Genomic DNA, 8,499 nt, shown 5'->3' on the forward strand with positions numbered 1-8,499 from the left:
TCTCATCTCCTCCACTCCCCCCCTTGGATCTTCACCGATTCGTCACTGTTTTGGCGGATCGAGATGGCCCCGAAGAGAGAATCGTAAGTTCCTCCGAGCCATCCAATTAGTTTTTGCAAACTTGCTTCCGATTCGATGCATTATTTGCTTCAAATCCCTCATTTTTTTGAACTTAGATTGACTTTTTTTGGCCTAAGATTGTTTTAGCTTGATTCTAGTTCTAGTTCTTAGTTCTTTACTAAGTAGTGGTAATGAATATGAACTCTAATCAATAGTTCATATGTTAGTGTTAAGATGAACCCTAGTTCATAATATTTTTTTGTTAAAAAAATTATGATGTAATGCATGTGGGAGGAATTGATTGTAGGTTGATGATGCATGTTGATATGATGATATGAAGATGTTGGAGGGATTTTTTTGTTTACAAATATGATGATATGATGCATGTTGGAGGATTTTTTTTGTTTAAAAATATGATGATATGATGCATGTTGGAGTGATGATGCATGTTGATATGATGATATGAACATGTTGTTGTGAGAGGCATGTTGATATGATTTTTTTGTGATATGATGCATGTTGATATGATTAAAGAGGGGAAGGAATTTTTTTTTATATGAGTAATGTTGATATGATTTGATCCATCATGGTGACATGATGCATGGTGATATGATTTGATTTTTTTGTGATATCATGCATGGTGATATGATTTTGATATGATGTGCTTACGATGTTTTTGTTTATGAATTTTTATTAAGGCGGCCACCTCTTGCGGACAACATCGGCCCACGGTACTCCATGCTTGACTACGCATTCGACAAGGGTCATCGTGCCCGTTCCATAGAGAACGGAGAGGTAAGTAATATGAAAGAAAATTGATCAAAGTTTTGAGATTGATGAAAATAATTTCCTAACTTTTGGCGTTCACTTTTTGACAGACGCTCCAGCCACTGCGCATGAGGGGTCACGGGGTTAATGGTCATATGGACTACGACGAGCGCTACACGTCGTTCTTCAAGAGAGCCCGGCTGTTGGGTTTCGTGTTGCAGTTCAAGTGTCCGCCGCCAACGCTTTTCCATGCAGCTCTGACAGCTTTGATTGACCAGTGGCGACCGGAGACCCATTCTTTCCATCTCCCATGCGGGGAGATGACGGTGACCCTCGAGGATTGGTCAATGATCACTGCCATGCCGCTCGAGGGTCATGCACTGACCAGGCGAGTGGAGAGGACCAACTGGCAGGAGAGGGTTACCACTCTCATCGGCGGCTGCCCCGATGTTAAGGTCAACCGTACATCTGGTGTGCCGTTATCCTGGCTCTTGGAGCACCGGAAGACATGCCCCGAAAACGCTGATGAGACGATTGTGGAGTGGTACGCGAGGGCCTACCTGTGGTATATTCTCACGGAGGTCGTGTTTCCAGACGCATCCGGGAACTCTGCCAACTGGTCCTATCTGTTCTTCCTAGCCGACTGGGATGCAGGGTACAGTTGGGGGACCGCATCTCTCGCCTACATATACCGTTCGGTAAGAGAGTATCTAATTGCCTACCTACGAAAGTATGTCCATGACATTTTGTTATATCTGATCCTCATTTGATTTTTTGCAGCTTGACGACCCAACGCAAAGGATGGGAGACAAGTCTAATATGGGTGGCTTTGTCTGGGCCTTCTCCATTTGGATGTGGGAGCGGCTTTCGGTGGGGCGTCCTGAGAAGCTGCCAAGACGCCCATGGGGTGCCTATAGCGAAGACGGCGATGAGGCTTGACACCCCACCGTAGCTTACGAGTGGGACGTTGTCAAACTCTACACGGGCCTAAACAAGACTTCGTACAAGACCTACACCAATGAGTTGGACGCTTTGACGCATACGTAGGTATATGAACTCGCTAAACACATTTCTCTTTGATTCCACTTTTGAACGAGAGTGGCAACTTAGCACCGTATATGTAATAGGTAACATGGTGGTCGTATCATGACCGAGAGTGGGGCTTTCATCTGAACAAAGTGTGCGATGAGGACAGTGGTCTCTGGCGGTGCATCGTGCCCATGATCTGTGTGTACGCCGTCGAGTGGCACTTGCCACAACGCGTGGCAACGCAGTTTGGGATTTTTCAACATACCCAACTGGGCCAGCCCACCGATACCGGCGGCCACGCGCTCCACCTGTGAGTGCCCGCGCTTGTTCTTCGTGTGCCCATGAATTCATTGCGTTCGACTTTGTTATGATGTTTCTTGTTGCTAATGCCTTGCAGGATGAGCCGGCAGAAGAATCAGTCGATCACAGACTGGGGAGAGCATCATAAAAATCATGTGACAGAGTGGAACCGACGGAGGTACCGGAAAGACGCGGAGAGGAAGGTAACTAACTGGGATGTTTACCTGAACCGACACATGAAGTGGTACGATGATGGCCAGAAGCACCGTCTTCGTCTCAGGCCTCGGTGGACGGCGGGAGACATCGCGGAGCTGGAGAGGGATGACCCCGACGAAGAGGCCTACCAGACCGGCATCAGAGACATGCACAGTGGATTTAGGGAGTTTTCCCCCCTCATCAACAGAGTGGTAAGTTTGAACCGAGAGGTTATATTTAAATTATTGTATTCGTCAACGTGACTGACTTAGGCCGTTGCAGTTTGGTGAGCTGAACAGGTGCATCTTTGAAGCCTCAGAGAACAAAATGAGAGGGACGATGAAGGTACAATTTCAGCCTCCTCGAAACAGATGCATCTTCTTCACTTGAAATCATATGCGTGATACTTATTATGCCCTTGTTTCATTGTGAGTGCACAAGTTCGTGAAGCATTGTCGCAAGCTGGTAGGGCTGCTTCGGTGTGCTGGAGCTGGGTCGGTTGAAGCTTATTAGCCTGTAGCCACATAGGGTCACATCGCCTCATCGAGCCATGCTCCCTCGTCGTCTAGGTTGGTTGAGGAGGAGGAGGAGGAGGCCACACATGAAGAAATGGAGGAGGGCGAGGATGAGAGCAACGGGGAGGAGGAGTACGATGAAGATTATGGACCTCCAACAACTCAATCATCTCAAGCATCTCAGCTGCCGCCGAAGAGGAATCCGAAGCAGAAGGATTTGCTGAGTTCGGACCCTTTCCAGAGACCGCTTCCTCGACGGCCCAAGAAGAAGACTGAAGAGCTTCGTTCAAAGAACAACGAGGACCGTACCTCCAAGAGAGGAAGGAGCAACTGATTATGCTCTTCGATAGTTGGCTCTTGTAGTTTGGTTGAACTTGTCTAGTGGTTGTGAAACTACGCGGAACTATGTGTTTGCTATTTGTGGATCTATGTGTTTGCTACTATGTGAAACTCCGTTTACTGGTTAGTTGAATTTCGTTTGAAATGTTCCATGCACTTCAAGTTATCTTAATATGGATCTATGTGATGCCCAAGTTTAATTGTTTAAAATCTGTGATATTATAGTCATATTTTGTGAAACTTGTGATATTGTTGTCATATTGAATTTGAAAATAAGCAACCAAATGAATTTGAAACAACAAAACAGAGGACCCTACCGCCAGGCACCCTGGCGGTAGGGTTAGACATCCTACCGCCATCCCCCACGGCGGTAGGGTGAACCTACCGCCAGGGCCCTTGCATATACCATTACAGAAACTTTACACGGCAAAACACAGGACCCTACCGCCAGGGTCCCTGACGGTAGGGTTAGACAGGCTACCGCCAGGTACCCTGGCGGTAAGGTACTTGTCCACATCAGTGCAGGCAAACGGCCGCCGTCCCCCTCTGTCACACCCTACCGCCAGGGCACCTGGCGGTATGCTGTCTAACCCTACCGCCGGAGGCCCTGGCGGTAGCAAAAGGGTCAAATCCCGAAAATATTTCAAACGGGGTCAGATCCTGAATTTCTATCGGAAAGAGGGTCAAAACACGAAATTTAGCCGCTCTCATATGCAAGGAATTAATGCTGGCGTGCACCGTGACAATATATTATTATCCCACGCCTAGCTCAGAGTAGAGTGCAATGCACGAGTACAGCACGATGGATGGATCATTGAGTGATGGCACGAGACATGTCAACCCGTGGCCGTACGTACTTCCCCTCAATCAAGTTCAATATACTGTAGCCCACCCACGCACACACATAATATATTCCACCCCGTACGTGCATGTGCAATGAACCATGATGAATGTCATTGATGTGGTAGAGTGCACATATACTTGACGCAATGACGCGCACGGTCAGTGCACATACAATGTGCCATGAAACGAACCCCTCTGTTCTTTTTTCTTTTCTTTTTTTCTTTTTTGAACTTCAACCCCTCCGTTCTTGCTGTTTGCACTTGAAGGGCCCCATTTTTTGGCAACGGTGATTACTGAAGGAGGCCCCACATTTTGGCAACGGTGCATGCATCATACGAGTATTTTGCTAAGCGCGGAGCAAGCGGCCAACGGCAGCAAGTTGAGGAAGGCGACGAGGGAGGGCATGCAGATGCAGCTAGCACAGCAGCGACTGGATGGATCGATCCGTGTGGAGGGATTGGACGGAGCGAACAGGCGCGGTCCCGCCCCGCCGCGCGCCTGTCCCGTATTCTGTAGCCTTGTAGTATTCTGAATTTGTGATGTTACCCCAGCCCGTCGGCACGCTCGGGTTTGCCCCAAAGCATGATGAGCCAAAACGGGCAGGACCGACGGAACGAAGTCGAGTGTCGTAATGATGCACGGGCGCTGAGAGCATTTTTTTTTTTAGAAAAACTTTCAATCTATTCATCTTCAGTCATGCTAGTACAATGAACGCGGGGAATAATAAAAAATTACATCCAGATCCGTCACCACCTAGCGATAACTACAAGCACTGAAGCGAGGCGAAGGCGCGCCGCTGTCATCGCCGCTCCCTCGCCGGAGCTGGGCAAACGTTGTTGTAGTAGACAGTCGAGAAGTCGTCGTGTTAAGGCTCCATAGAACCAACGCACCAGAACAGCAACCGCCGCAGATGAAGAGTGTAGATCAAAAGGATCCAACCCGAGGACACACAAATAAACACAAACGACGAACAGATCCGAGCAAATCCTTCAAAGACAGATTTGTCGAAGACACACCTCCACACGCCCACCGATGATGCTAAACGCATCACCGTAATGAGGGCTAGGCGGGAAGACCTTTATTCCATCTTCAGGGAGCCGCCGCCGTCTCACCTTCCTGAACAGGATACAAACCCTAACAAAGCTTGAAAAAAAATCTAAAAATGGAACCCTCCCACCGACAAGGACTGAGATCCACTCCGTCTCCGTGACCCTAAGGCCACCGGAGACGGGACGGCCCGACGCCGCCGCCGGCAGGAGACAGAAAACATTAGGTTTTGGAGGTGGCGGCTGCCTATGTCAAAGGTGGATGGGCGGTGATGCTTAGCGTGCAGCGGTTTTGCAACGTGATGGTTTTTAGATTCCCTGAACCGGGGCGCTGAGAGCATCTACACGCGAACTACTCAAATTGGTCAGGAGAATGCAGAATCACCGACCGAATGGAAGAGACAAAAATATATCCAACAAAACCCCCAAGGCTTTCTTAAAACGTTCGGTCTCTCGGGCACTCCTCGAACTCAGCCGTTGTCGGGCACTCCTCTACCACAGCTCATGTATGGGTCGATATTGTTAAGAAATAAAATATGTGATCAATTGTAAGGGAGAGATGCCTCCTAGGAGGTGTCTGTTGGGGAAGGGATGTCTTCCCAACACACCCCTTCACCATGTATATAAGTGGGTCTCCCACATTGCAATGAAACTAGTGGATCATTTGGACTCTTTATGTATTTCTTTTACTTTTACTCTATAACACGTTATCAGCACATAGTCTCTACCATGAGAGAAAGAAAAGGCCGAGACGGCGGTGTCGCATAGCGCGTGCGAGCGGCGAGATTCCGGCTACGCACGGTGGTGCAGATGCATAGCGGAGTTAGCGAGGAAACAACAGTTACAGGCAATGAGACGGGGAAGCGCACTTCCGCGCGAGGCAAAGCAGCGGCCTCACGTCTCGCGGCTCTTTGTGTGGCATCAGCGATGGCAGGCAGAGTAGACTACATCAATCGCGGATAAGTAGCTTGCCCACGCATGCATGCGATGGGAATAGTACAGTCCATAAAAAGACAAGGATTCTCCGCTTACATGCATCCGTCCAATGAATTGATTAGGAGAAAGTTGATCATGCAATTAAGATCTACTAATCACTATTGTGAAATTTCTATTGATCTTATGCATATACTACTCGAGCGGATCCAAGCATGGAGACACCGATTGCTACTTCGAATAGGAATCTGGAGGAATTTTCAACGGCAGTTCCGTTAAACACTCGCGGCGATGCCTTCTAGCGCCAAGGCCGGACGCTGCTATGAAGATCAACAGGAGCACGGCCGATTTCCTCACAGATTGATAGCATGCGCCGCCACAACCAATCCATCAGTATGGAGCCATGGATCGATCATCATCCGGTTTGCATACGCACTCATTTTATTGATTCACTGATTGATTGGCTATGAGCACATTAGTAGAAAAAGAGTCAAATGTGAAGCACAATAGTGCCGGTTTGAATTTCAGCCGGCACTAATGTGTACATTAGTGCCGGTTCATGGCGGCGATCAATAGCACTGGTTCGTGGCGAACCTTTAGTACCGGTTCATGCCACGAACCGGTACTAAAGAGGTTGTGTCAGCCTGCGGTCAGGCTATGGCCCCACCATCACAATTTACTGCCGGTTCGTACCACGAACCGGTACTAATGAGGTTATGGCAAGCTGTTTTTAGTCCCACATCGCTCCCCTAACAAGCCTTTTACCACCTTAAATATGTTATTTCTCAAACTATCACAAGCACGTGGTCTTCATTGAACTCTATGTGTAGAATTTGTGGCTGCAATATGAGTCTTCATCGGTTTATAAATCGTTGATGACTCATATTGACAATTCAGATTGTACACACAAAGATCATTGATGATCAAAGTATTTTTGATGTTATAAGATCATATTGACAATTTAAACTGTAAAGAAATAAAAGATCATGATCTAAATGCTCTTATATTTTTTGCGTTCAGTATGCACCAACTGCTAGGCGGGAGGAGCTGTTTAGTACCGGTTCATGGCGAACCTTTAGCACCGGTTCGTGCCAGGAACTGGTACTAATGAGGTTGTGTCAAGTAAGGCTAGCTGAGGCCGCACGAGCACCTTTAGTACCGGTTCATGGATGAATCAGTACTACAGTTTCTTAGTAAGCTGTTTTTTAGTCCCACCTCGCGAAGAGAGAGGGACTAGGAGCGGTTTATAAGCCCTGAGTGCAGAGACGATGAAGAAGAGGCTCAATGCTCACGTTGCTTAGCTTCAAGCCTTCAGGAATATGGTAGACTGCACGGAGCTATGCGCAGTGCAGTTTACACTATTTCGAAAGGCTTGAAGCAAATTAACGAGCATTGCACCTCTTTTTTATTTTTAATAACTTATTACAACTCCGAACTTCTTCTGTTATGGCAAAAACTAATTGCACGTCGGCATTTCTTTTTTCTAAACTTTGGTTACAACTCCAGACTTTGACTATCAAGTTTTGCAGAAAAGAAAAAATAGCAGAAAAAAAAGCTATAGCTAAAAAGAAAAAACTATATAAAATGACCGTGAAATTGAAAATCACTACAAAATGAACTCAAAAAATGTTGAATTTTGGCAAACTAGATGAAAAACTACTCAGAAATAAATAGAAGAAAATAAATATAACAGAAAAGAAAAACTATACAAAAAACTACGCAGAAATAAATAGAAGAAAATAAAGCAGAAAAGACAAAAACTATAAAAAAAATTGGGGCGCTGCCCTGTGGGCCTGCTAGGCAGCGGGCGTGCAATTACAGGCCTTAAAGGCCCAGCAGACTCACAGGGCAGCGCGCAGAATTTAGGCCCACACGCCTGCTATATAGAGGAGTTCAAAGAGGTAGCCGCGGCTGGGTTTATAAACCAGTGCGGCTGCCCTTCGCCCGGCGAGGTGGGACTAAACTTTGGGGTGGCAGCGCGAGGCCTTTAGTACCGGTTGGTAGCTCCAACCGGTACTACAGATCAACCTTTAGTACCGGTTGGAGCCACCAACCGGTACTAAAGGCCTGCTCTTCCCGCCTCTTGGCCTGGCCAAAGTTGGCCTTTAGTACCGGTTGGTGGCTCCAACCGGTACTAAAGGCCCATCCTATATATATAGCATTTACGAAAATTTCAGTTACATCTCCCCACTTTCGTCTCCAACCTCACGACATCGTCGCACGCCGCTCAATCCCATCGTCGCCGCCCGTCGCCCGTCGTCCGTCGTCGTCGTCGCTGTCCCCGCCGCCGCCAGTCGTCGTCGTCGTCTCGCGCCGCCGCCGTCCGTCGTCGTCGCCGCGGTCCCGTACGTCGTCTCTCGCACCCGCGCGCCGGCGCCCCTGCCCCGTACGCCGCCGCCCTCGCCCCGTACGCCGGCGCCCCCGCTCGTACGTACGGGGCGGCGGCGTACGGGGCGGCGTACACACACATA

Source organism: Triticum dicoccoides, chromosome 3B (genome assembly GCF_002162155.2).
Source record: "Triticum dicoccoides isolate Atlit2015 ecotype Zavitan chromosome 3B, WEW_v2.0, whole genome shotgun sequence".
Taxonomy (NCBI): Eukaryota; Viridiplantae; Streptophyta; class Magnoliopsida; order Poales; family Poaceae; genus Triticum; species Triticum dicoccoides.